Consider the following 12688-nt stretch of genomic DNA (forward strand, 5'->3'; position numbering starts at 1 on the left):
GACATAGACATCTAGCCAGACATGCTGGCACACTCCTGTACATCCTACACTAGAGACACTGGGGTAGGATTGCAAGTTCGAGGCCAGCCAAGGGTACATAGCAAGATCCTGCTCCTCTCTCCCCCCGCCCCCGCCATCTAGTGGTAAATGTTACTGTCTATATGTAATAGACAGGCTGACTTATCCTGACACATCCAGACCTTTTCTTCAAGGCAGAAATGGGGTTGCTCACCTCCATCCTTGGAAACACTGCTCCAAACCTACTTGCAAAACATCCTGTTCATTTGATAGGTGATAAGCTCTGCAGGCTTCACTTTGGAATAATCCCAGAATGACCTAATTTTACTTTTTCAAAGGATCTCAAGTAAAATAAGATTCTACATTCAACAAATATTTATTAAGCACTTACTCTGGACCAAGCATTATTCTAAGCATTGGGAATGGAACAGGGAATAGACCAGGCCTGTGGCACCTCATGGCACTCGCATTTTGATTGGAGAACCAGATAACAGGTAAGCCATTTGCTCATGGGAAGAGAAGTGAGTATAATGGGAATGTAAAGAAAGCTTTTGTGTAAAGCAAGAATCACAGGCATTGGGCTACAGGAAAGGGAGAGAAATGGAATCATTGGAGAGAATCAAGTGAGAGTAAAGAAACTTCCTCAGAGAGGAGTCTCAGCCCAGCCTCACCAAGTGAAGTCTCATGGGAACTGGAGCCTTATACCAGATGCCATGGAGTCTCTTGGAGCCCACCCTGGGCTGGATGTGGGGGAGACTGGACAGGGCCCCACTGCCAATCCATAGGAAACTCATCTAAGTGCTCTCTTTTCTCCTTTAGGTAACTCTGAAAATGAGAATAAGGAAAAGACAACCCACACAGACATCTACCCTATTTCTGCCTTTTGCTGCAGAAAAGACAAAGGCTTAAGGAACATTCGCCTCTCTTCATGGATGACTGACTCAGTTCCTGCTGGTGCACACAGCTCCCAACATGGCCAAAGTGTCCATTATTGTGTCCCCAATGGAAGGCTCTCCACCACCTCCTCAGCTCCCAACCTCTGCATTTCCATCCATCCTGTATCCATCTCAACCCTAGGGGTTATCTTGATTTGCAAAAGCAAGTTACAGTCTTCAGCATGGTGAAATAGTCCTCCTGACCATCCCTGCCCTATGCAGCATTCTGCTCAGGCATTCCAGCCTGAAGGAATGTATGGGCTGCTTTGACATTTGTTTCAAAATTCCTTTTAGGAATTTTTTTTCTTATTAGTATCATCTCATATAGATATACTTCTAATTGTTTTTCAAAACAGTATGTAATACTCTGTGGCTTTGCAACTGAGAAACAAGAAATATGATCACAAGCTAAAACTCATGCTCAGATTAAATAATAAGACACTGTTAGAGGTTTGGACAACTAGCAAAAAATATGTGAAGGAATTACTGTGTTCACAAGAACAGAGAGGCACAGAAAATACAAAAGATATAAAGATGCTAAAATTGGAGAGTGAAACAATCTAGTCAGAGTTCCAGAGGAAGAGAAGAGAGAGAATGGGGAAAATCAGTTTCAGAGAAGGCTGAGAGCTTTTGGAAATTCTCATGCATCCATAAATTCAGGAATCCCAATGTGACCAAGTAAGATCAACTTTTTAAAAAACCTGTCGTTGAAGAATCATAGAAATAACAAAAAGTTTCTTGAAAAGCAGCCAAAGAGAAAAAGAGGAATACTGGCCTGTTTCCTATCCACAGTGACAGTTCAGGAGAATGAGAAGAACCAGTGGCTAATCCTGCCCTGTCATCCAACTATTAAGACAACAGACTTCTCCAAAAAAAATAAATAAATAATAAAAGTAATTAGGAAAAAGGAAAATTGAGCCTGGAAGGAAGCTATGGTCAAAAGTGTTAACAATTCACCAATGTCCACTCTCCCTTCTTGCATAGTAACCGATGCTGAGTTTTAACTGGGTGTGGACTAAAAAGCTGTATATCACAGAGTGAGTGGGAAAGTGGTTAGGTTTTGGGGCCTGCCTTACTTTGGGGGAGTGGATCATAATTTGACCAAATCTGTGGCATTAAGGGAGTAAGGGGAAAGACCCAGAAAGATGGCTTGTTTTGACTCTTTCTGGGCTGCTCTAGCATAATCCTGTGAGAGACAAGAACTCCAGCTAGATCTGTTCAGCCTGCAAGCAGAAATGGAAGGATCCAGTCTTGCTAATGTAGGTGCAGAGACAAAGGCCAAGCAAATGAGGAAAAGAGCTACACGAACACCCAAGTCCCCATTCCCAGACACTCCTAGCCAAAAGCCAGCATTAACTTAGTAGCTAAGTAAGTTATCTATTTTGAAAATACACTGTTCAGTCTCAATTCAAACCATTTCAGCTGAGGCCACGGGGAACAGATGCACGTCATTTCTGCCAAATTTTGCGCACATTTGTGAACAAAAGAAATGACTGTTTTTAAATCAAGTGAGCTTTAGGAGAGTTACTGAAGAGCTGATGATGGGAAAATTCTAGAGACAGTTTCTCCAAAATCAGAAACAAGACATGGATACCTACCATCCCCACCACTTTATATCATAGTAATGAACTTTGTGAATGTAATCGGCAAGAGGAACTAATTATATATACCATATATAGCCAGCCAACAGAGTTTCCTCTGTTGTCCTTTCTCTGAGCTTGGCATTATCTAATAAAACTTAAAAAGGGTGTCTCCCCATAGGTGATGGTCCCATAGTATTATGGACCAAAGAGCCTTGGAATGTGAAATCTTACAGTCTTAAGTCATTGCTAGGAAAAAAAAATTAAGCATGTGGGAATTTAGCAGAACAAAGTAGCTTGGTCTTCATTTTTTAGCTTAGGCACACAGCCTGTGGAATGAGAACTTGGCCGAGCAGCCAGCAAGGCCTTCTGTGCACTCACCCTTAGCTGGAATGGGAAGAGCCCTGGCTAGCAGAGCAGGAGCAGGTGGTCCTAGGCTTAATTCTTGTCTTGGAATTCACTTTCTGGAGGACAAAGATGGCAGATAAAGCGTTCTGAGAGGGTTGAATTTATTCCTTTGAGGGTACAAACAGTGGGGTTTTTTCTTAGAGAAGCAACTCCAGGAGCACCGTAGAAAATGAATATTGTAAAGTAAGCTTCCTTTTAGTGAATTCTGAATTTGAAGTCAAATATGGGAAGACCAAGCCCTCGCCTCGACTGTTCCTCAGGCATAATTTTCAAGCTTGAGGATCGTCTCAGGAGAGAGTCCTGTGAGTCAGCTGTGGGGTGCTCCAAAGTCGAGAACTGAGGGGTGTGTAGGAGAGTGGAAACTGAGCTGGCATGTTGTGCTGAAGACATCCTCCAAATTCTCCAAGGTAATCTTCTTAGGTCAGTGTCCACATAGTGTCAAGGTACTGGGGCAAGTAGAGACTGCAACCCCTGTGGATGGAAGAAGAACTGTTAAAAAAAAAAAAGTTTTCTGTGGGACACATGCCTGTAGTCCTAGCTCCTTGAGAGGCTGAGGTCAGGAGGATCACAGTTCAAAGCCAGCTTAGGCAGTGAGTTTTTGAGACTCCATCTTAACTAATAGTTGGTGGTGGCATGCACCTGTCATCCCAAGCTATGCAGGAGGATGAGATTGGGAGGATTGCAGTTTCAGCCCAACCCAGGTAAAAAAGTTCACAAGACACCATCTCAGGGGTGTGGTGATGTGCACCTGTCATCCCAGTGACAGAGGAAAGCTTAAAATAGGAGGATTGTGATCCAAGCCAACCTGGGCAAACAGACCCTATCTCAAAAAAAAAAAAAAATACCACACAAAAAGCGCTGCAGGCCTCAAGTGCCTAGCAAGCATGAAGCCCTGAGTTTGAACCATAGTACTGCTAAAAGAAGAAAAAGAATCTTGTGGAACACAGCACCCAACCAAATTAAATGTTGTCATGCTGCTCTCCAAAGACTTCTGGCATTCCCAGGATTCAGTATTTCTAAAAGATTTTCCAACAAGGGCTGATGGAGTGGCTCGTGTGGTAGAGGGCCTACCTAGCAAGCTTGAGGCCCTGAGTTTAAACCCCAGTGCTACCAAATAAATAAATAAATAGATTTTCCAGCTGATTCTGATAAAGGGGTCCATGTCAAAAATGCTGGGTAACACTTCTTTAGAAAGCTTCTTAGGCCTCCTAGCTTGTTGTTCAGAGTAACAAGGTCAAAACAGAGATGGAGATGGACCAGGAGAGAAAGCACGGAGATTTGATTTGAAGGATTGCATAGCATATAAATTGTCTCCTGCTATGTAACAATCTGCTTCACACTGCTCACCTGGGCTGGGCTTACTCACATTGCCTGGGGGTAGATGCCAAGCTGGCTGGGAGCTAGATGATCCTGGATGGCCTCTTTCATAGCTGGGTCTTTGGGGGTGCAGGACCATGTCATCTATCAGGATAGTCAGGGTTTGTTAATATGGGGTCAGGTTTCCAAGAGCAACAAGTCAAACAGTTTTTCACGCATCACCTTTGCTATTGTCCCATTGGCCGATGCAAGCCAGCTACCTGCCCAAGTCCACAAGACCAGCAAACAGGATGTGAGGGTTTACCTGAGTGTGGATACAGGAGAACATGAGCAAATCCGCCCATATAGGAATGGGAAAGCACACAAGGTCAACAGTTAAAAAAAAAAGTGAGTGTGTGTGTGTGTGTGGGGGGGGTAGTTCCTGATGTGGGGCGGGCAGTTCCTGATGTGGGGCGGGCAGTTCCTGATGTGGGGCGGGCAGCTGATCTAGGCCTGGACTTCAGGAAGAAAGCCGAGTGCTGACCAAAGTCACCTGGACCACAACTCCCCGGGTGTTTGAAGAAAGCAGAGCTAGCAAAAGTCAGCGATGTCCCTGCCTTCATTCTCCACAACCTCCAAAACTGTAGCCTGTGCTCCAACAGGTGGGAAACAGCCACAGTAAGACGGGAAGCTGTGTCCCCACAGATGCAGCTGCAGAGGCAGATCAGCTCTGTGCAGTCAGCAGCTGGCTTCCCGGAGGACCAGGCCTGCTCTGTGCGTGCAGCGGGGGCGGCGAGCGCAGCAGCCTGGCCTTAACCACTCCAGGCCGAATCCGCACAAGCCAGGGCGGCTGGGGGATCCCAGTCCGATTCTTCCTCACCCTTGGGGCGCCAGCTGGGTGAAGGCCACAGGCGCAGGATGCCAGTACGGTGTCCCCATGGTGCCTACTCCTCAGATCCCACCTTCTGGCCCCTATTGCCCCAGGTGACCCATCCTGGGCGGATGCCTGGCTTCCCTCAGCGATCAAAGTACTGCCTACGACCCCAACGGCCTCCAGCCTGTTCCCAATGGCCTCCATCGGCCCCCCCCAACGGCCCCCGTTGGACACCTAACGGCCTCCAGTCTGTCCCCAACGGTTCCCAGCCAGTCCCCAAGGGCTCCCAGCCTGTCCCTAAAGGCCTCCAGTCAATTCCAGTGGCCTCCTCTCTACCCCTAAGGACCTCCCTTCCTGCCCACCTCCCCCTAGTGGGCCTTAGTTGCCTCCCCAAAGTGCCCACTGGACCTTGGTTTATGTCCCTGGTGAGGTGAGGCTGGTGTGGGAGGGTTCCCTAGAGGAAGTGGTGTTAAGGCAGCTCTGAGCACGAGTAGGAGCTAACAACAAGCACAAAGGGTAGGAGGGAGTCACAGGCTGAGGGCAACAAGGGTATGTCCTCCTGGAGAGGTCACTGGGAAAGGCTTGAACTTTGGGAGCCTCAGAGTTGGCTGCAGGTGCAGAGGGTTGAGGCTGGGTAGAAAGCAGAGGCAGATCATGAGGTCCCTATGCCTTGAAGAAGAGGGGTTGGTATGCAATCAAACATGCTATGTAGAAGGGAAAATGGAAGTCTAGCCAAGTGGGGAGCAGGAAGTTGCCAGGGGACTGTGTAGATGACCTGGGAAGGAAGGAAGTTGACCTGGGCTAAGGTGGCCCCTGAGGTGCTGTTTTCTCTGCCTCTTGTAACTGCCCAGTGTCCCTGATAGACACATCTTGAAAACTATTGAAATAGGAGGAAAGGGCTTCAGATTTCAACAGAGGATTTTCACTTTATATACCAGGAAGAAATGGAGCTTAAAAACTCCCTGACTTCAATCACAGGAACACCTATGGACTTTTCCACTTTAATATGAGAAAGCCATTTTCAAACTATAGGGAGTGAACCCTTAAAAATCCTTGTTTATGTCAATTTAAACAGCCCAACTAGCATCTTTATATTGAAATGATAGCATTGAGGCTAATAAATAGAAATTACCAAAAATCCCTACTCCTACTTCACTTCTCCCATTCAAGTACTAACCAGCCCCAACCCTGCTTAGCTTCTGAGATCAGACAAGATTGGGCACTTCAGGGTGGTGTGGCTGTAGACCCTACTTCACTTCTTCAGGCCTCTCTACCACTTCTATTTTCTGTGAGAGATCTTGCTCCATCCCTCCCAAGGAGGCCTTTCTCCAACCTGGCCAGAAAAGAACCATGTGTGTTTTGCTACCAATATCAGAATCAATATATAACAGGGTTTTTTCCCCCTCTATTGGTTTTCTATTTTAATATAAATATTTATTTTAAGGAATTGGTTCATATGGAAGTACAAATCTTAAATCTGCAGGATAGGCTGCCAGGGTAAAGACCCAGGGAAGAGTTGAAGTCTAAAGGCAATCTTAGGGCAGAGTTTATTCTTTCCTGGACAGCACCTTTGAAATGGCTTCCACCACTGGTCCTTCCTCAAGAATTTAGAGATTCTACTACCCAAATGGGAGCAGTGACTAATGAACTCATAAGCACTCCTCCTCACGCTTCCTTTCTCCTTGGAAAACAGTCACATGATGTGTACAGCTTGCCCATTGTGTCAGAGTGGCATAGAAGATTCATAGCATTCTCCTTGCTTCTGGATGAGTGAGGTGCCATTCATTTCACTGGAGTTAGTTGCTCTTCTACCTTGATCTTCTAAATGACCTTCCATCACCTTCCTATTCTCCTCTATTCTTTTCTTTCTGTCTTTGAGTATCTTCACATCTGTACTAACAGAAATTCTAGGTATGTCTGCCTTCTAAGCATTTTCAACAGTCACAGCTGTCCTACTTCCCCAAGTACTCTTTTGATCCTAACATGGTAGTTTTCAGAATCTTTAGGCCTTGTTGAAAAAAAATTATAGAGATTAGCATCTCTGAACATTTTAATTATAGTGCCTCTGACAACTAGGTAGGCCTCAGAGCATAAGGATGAGGTCTTGGTTTGGCTAATGTGTGATCCTAGACAAGTTCCTATCTCTTATTCATGAAACAAGGACAGCCATATTAACTGTCTCCTGGAATGAGGTCAAGTGAGAGAATCCATTTCAGATATTTAGCAGGAAATGACTTGTAGGTAGACTTCAAACTTCCTTGTTAGATGTGAACTTCAAGTGAGGCTGCCACAGGGAAAGGGAGGTGGAGAAAAAGGCAGGCCACACTCAGATGCTGGTTTTCAGGGAGGAACTGATCCCATCGGACCTCTCCATGGTTCTTTACTTGCCACAGGAACATAAAGAGTGAGAGATGGGATTCTGGTATTGCAGACCTGGGAAAGGCTGCTAAGCCATAGCCTGCACAGAAGAAAAAAAAGGTCTGGTGGGGCTGCCTCCAAAATGTGTTTTGTTTTTGGAAGGAGTGTTCATTTTCTAGGCTACTCTGGCATGACTTCTGCAACCCAGGAGCATCTGTGTCCCCTCTTTTAAACTCTTCATGAGACCAGATAATGCCCAATAGTTTCATAGTCAAATAGAAAACTCCATGGAAACACAGACATAGCCTTTAGCACTTTCTGTTGAAAACATTGTCCTTTCTTCACTGCTCACAACTGCTGCCTCTCAAAAAATGCGAAGTTCACCACCTACAGAGGCTGATCTTGGCCTTTCTCGTTTTCTGCCTGCTCCATGAGTCTCTTTCTGGGCCACTCAATGCCAGTAAACTGACCTAGAACTCTACAAACTACTGTGGCACATGTATGGCAAATTTTTTGCTTATGAATTTGGCTAGAGAAACTCAAATTGCATTTTGCCTGGTGTGTGTCAAGATATAGCGAAGGCATTGATTTGAGCAAGGGAAAGGTGGCTATGGGGACTTCTGTGCATAGAGACTGGAGCAGAAGTCCTACAGGTGTCCAGTGTCACAAGGCAAAGAAACAACAGCTGGGATTGGATGGAGCATTTGATGCAGTGTTGACTGGAGAGATGGTAGTTCTGCCACCAGATTCTGCTTCTTGATGGGAATTGAATCAGAACAGAGCACCAAGACTAACTGTCACACAGAGTGAAATTTATTTTCAGCAAATAAGGATACTATAAGGAATCACTTCCAAAATGATGACTCCTCCAGCTAAGGCAAGCCACAGTTTTATCTGGACAGGAAATGTATATTTAAGAGAGAAAAAGCCCTCATCACACACATGGGCAGGGATGATTCTCTCTGGTGTAGTCTGACATGTTCCTACATCTTTCTAGTGCTATGGAAGTGGGGCTGAAACTCTTTCCTGGGTGTAGATTTTGGTATAATAATGAAGTAAAATCTTCCTCTCAGTCACTGGTACATGCTCCTTAGGGTAGCTTATGGAACAAAATTTCTTTTAGGAGACCTGTTAGACAACTTTGGGAGCTCAGGTTACTGAATGGGAGACGATCTGCATCCTCCTTTCTCCAGCTGCCCCTCTGCTAACAGTACAGAACAAAAAAGAGAAGGCCTTTGTGTGAAAGCACAACTGTCTGACACATTTTCCTCCTCCTGGTAGCTTCCCAGAATCCACAGGACTCCCAAACTCTTTGTTACTCCTTGGACCAGTTCCATCCTCTCTGTCCCAACATCAGGGAGCTGAAAGACACATGTTGAACACTAATCATTGAACTGGCCCACCGTCTTCTCCCCTGGCCAGTCATTTTCTCCCTTTTGAATGGTGTCCTAATAAATCTTTGCTTTTTCCTAAAAATAAAATGAAAATCAAACACAACACAACAGGACACAACCAAACCAAACAAAAGGAAACAAAACAAAACTAATCATTGAAAAAGGAAGGAAAAGCTTCAGATTTCATCAGGGAAGATTTTCACTTTATATACCAAGAAGAAATGGAACTTATAAACTTAAAACTCCTTGACCTCAATCACGCATGGGTTTCCCCACTTTCTTATTAATAAAAGAAAACAATGTTCAAACTATAGAGAACTCTTAGTTCTCATTTACATTAATTTAAACAGCCTAATGAGCATCTTTATAATGAAACAGTGGTACTGTGGCCAATAAAATAAAAATACGAAAAAAGTCACTCTTAATATGGTTGAACAGTGTTTGGTGTAATACATTCATAGCCTGAATGAACAATTTCAAGATACCAGTTCCATTCTGTAATGTGGGTTGAGTCAAAGTTCGGTTGCTTTACAGAATAGTCCTCATAGATCTAGGTGCCAACTTGGACTGGAAAATCTTCAAGAGTGTCTATAGGATTTTGTCCTATAGGGCCACAGGGGAGAATTATGGGGCTCTTGGAACTCACTCTGTGGGACAGGAGGGGGCCCTTCACTGTGAATTCTCTCTCTTCTCCCTGTTAGATAATGCCTATAAGTCATATGTGGACCAGGAGGAGGCCTCTACCTACATCTTTGTAGGTAAACAACATCAACAGAGTTTCTTACTCCTCTCCTATGGGATAATAAAAATATATTTCGTCTTTGTCCCTAATTCCTGGCACAGAGCTCCTAAAACCCTTGAGTTGTCATAAGTGCTAAGAAGAGTGTATGTTAATAAAATAGCTCAAGGCGGGAGGGGGCGACATAGCTTTAGGATGGGAATGGCCATCAGAGAAACCAACCAGGTGATTAAAGGGCCAGAACTTTCAACCTCACCTCCAACCTCCCAACCGTGACCTCTGGGTTTAGAGAACACCCTCATCTCTCGCTCATTCCCAGCCCCATGGAAGTTTGGTCCAACTGCTCTGAGCCATTGATTTGGATGTCTGTCTGGGGATGGGACTGTTTGGTGGGCTTGGTATTTTTGTCCACAATGACAATTGCCCCATTTCTGCTCCTTGCTTTGGTTTTTCTAATGGACAGTGGCCCAGGGGGCCTTCTCCCCTCTCTATGAATAGTGGGGTGGTTCATGCTGGTACAAAGACCACCTGCTTCTCCTCCCATCCTTGTGATGACCCCCTTGCCTTGGTGCCTGTGGCACCACTTGGGCAGTTGGATCTGGACCAGTGGCCTCCAGTTTATTATATCTAGGCCTTGAGCTGGGCTTTTATTCCCAGGAACCAGAAAACTTTACCTAAAACGTTAGACTCACCTCCTGAATAGACTACAGGTGTGGACATTTCGGGCCTTTGCTCCATTTTCTAGGCCTGATACCCTGTCCTAGCCCCAGAGGTTTCTTTCCTGTACTGAGAGGAGCCATTGGTCTGGAGAGGCGTTTCCAAGGCTCCCAGCTGCACACAGGACTCTCACAGGCCTTCACCCTCATGGATTCACAGAATGTTTTAAAGGCTCCTAACCACTGAAAACTTGCCTCACTGTAGTCATTATTACCTAGGCCTTGCTTCAGTCCTCAAACTGCCCAGCTTCGCACCAACTTGAGGAAAGAGGTTAGAAAACAATGGTTTTTTATTTGTATATCTCAGGAGAATTGCAATGTCACCATGAAAATATGAATTGTCAGTGGAGAAGAGGGGGAGATGATCCTCTGAAGAAAGCAGTTTGCCAAGGAGATGTCCTCTGCAGAGGGCTGCCCAGAAAAGTTCTGGAGATCCAGACCTGGAAGTAGTATGTGAATCGGATCTACAAAGCTCCCCAAGGGATCCTTCCTACTCCCTGGAACATTATCACTGTGCGTCATTTTATTTATTTCTAATTATGTATACTATTAAGTTTGACAGTTAGTGCAGTGTTAATGAGAGTTTGAAGAACACCTTCATTTCTGACACCAATTACCAGTTTGGGAGGCACTCAAGACCCTTCTTGGGTTGGATAATTTGCTGTAAAAACCCCAGAACTCACCGAGAGCTGTAGTTTTTCATGGTTGTGGTTTATTATAGGGAAAGGCGACACAGATGAAAGTCAGCTAGGGAAGAGGCACTCAGAGTAGCCGGGAGGGCTCCATACAGGGGGCTTCCAGCTGTTAACAGCTGCAGACTCTTTGGCAGTGGTGGATTCTCTCAACAACGTGTGGCAATATCCGTTGCCAACCTGGGACGCTCACCTGAGCCTTGAGGTCCAGAGTTCTTATTGGTGCCTGATTGTGCACGAGGATGACCTTTAGCTCTAGAGTAGATATCGTGTAAGCTAGAGACCCTACCAGAAAGGATCTTCAGACTTTCCTCATGTGACTGAAGCCCTCCAGATAAACAGATACAAGTCCAAGAGCTTAGAGTTCACTTCCTGGGAACCAAGGGCAAAGGCCAGACCTCTATTTGGGTAAGATCAATTCTTTAAAATTCTTTAAAAAAAATTAGTGTAAATTAATTGTACAAAATAATGGGTTATGACATTTTCATACTTGCTTATAACATACTTATATTCACCCTCCTCACCCTCACTTATCTCCAAAGATTGTCACACAATAGTCAATGACAACATTTAAACTATTTTCAATTCTACACTATTTTTGTATTTTTCAAATTCTTATTTCTACTCTATCTTGTTTTCCTTCTGATTTTTACACTTTTCATTTACTGCATTCAAACTTAAGAAAATTATGAACTCACACTTTTGTTCATTCTTGCTCAGCAATGGGTAAAATGAATTTATTATAAAATACTATGAATTCATTTCATTGTTGCTGTTTTCCAGGTAATCTGCTGCTGTAGTTTAGTTACTCCTTGGCAAAGTGTTGTTTGAGAGCACTTTTTATTAGTATCAAACATTGCCATTTTTTATTTTTATTGCATGTCAATGTGTTTTGTATTCCTCATAAATTTTACAATTGGTCAAAGTTTTCTTTGTGATGCAAAACATTTTTGAATTTGGAAAATATATACATTAGTATTTGAGAGCAATATTTTAATTACTAGGAGGCAGAATTTCATATATGTCTAGTTAGATAACGTTATTCATTTTAAGGTGCACAACTTTAATTCCGGCACTCTGGAGGCTGAGGCAGAGGGATCTTCAGTTTGAGGCCAGCCTGGGCTACCTTGCGAGACCGTCTCAAAAAATTATTGAGGGCAGGGGATGAAACCCTACTGGTAGAGCACCTGCCTAGCAAGTGCAAAGCCTTGAGTTCAAACCCCAGTCCCACAAAAAAAAATTGATTATGTTCAAATAATATGCCACTATTTATTTTGTATATTTAGTTTCTGATGTGTGCACCTATTTTTTTTCTGGATCTTTCTTTGTATTATCTATGGCCATATATTTAGATTTGATGCAATTTGATAAATAAAGTTTGTATTCTTACAGCTTAGCCTTACAAAAGGAGATTCTTGTTTGCAGTAGCATGGTTGGGATTGAAGAACATTATGCTAGTGAAATAAACCAGTGGAGAAGATGATACTGCATGCTTTCAGTTATGTCAAGTCTAAAACAATCAGACGGTTAGAAGCAGAGAACAGAGAGCAGAGGCCTCCAGGGGCTGGGGGTGGGGAGGAGGGGGAGGAGATGAGGAATAGCGTTCTTTTTTTTAAGATCTATTACAGAGCATGTCAAATATAGTCAATAATAGTTTATTGTGCATTTCAAAATATCT

The sequence above is a fragment of the Castor canadensis genome, chromosome 17 (genome assembly GCF_047511655.1).
Source record: "Castor canadensis chromosome 17, mCasCan1.hap1v2, whole genome shotgun sequence".
Taxonomy (NCBI): domain Eukaryota; kingdom Metazoa; phylum Chordata; class Mammalia; order Rodentia; family Castoridae; genus Castor; species Castor canadensis.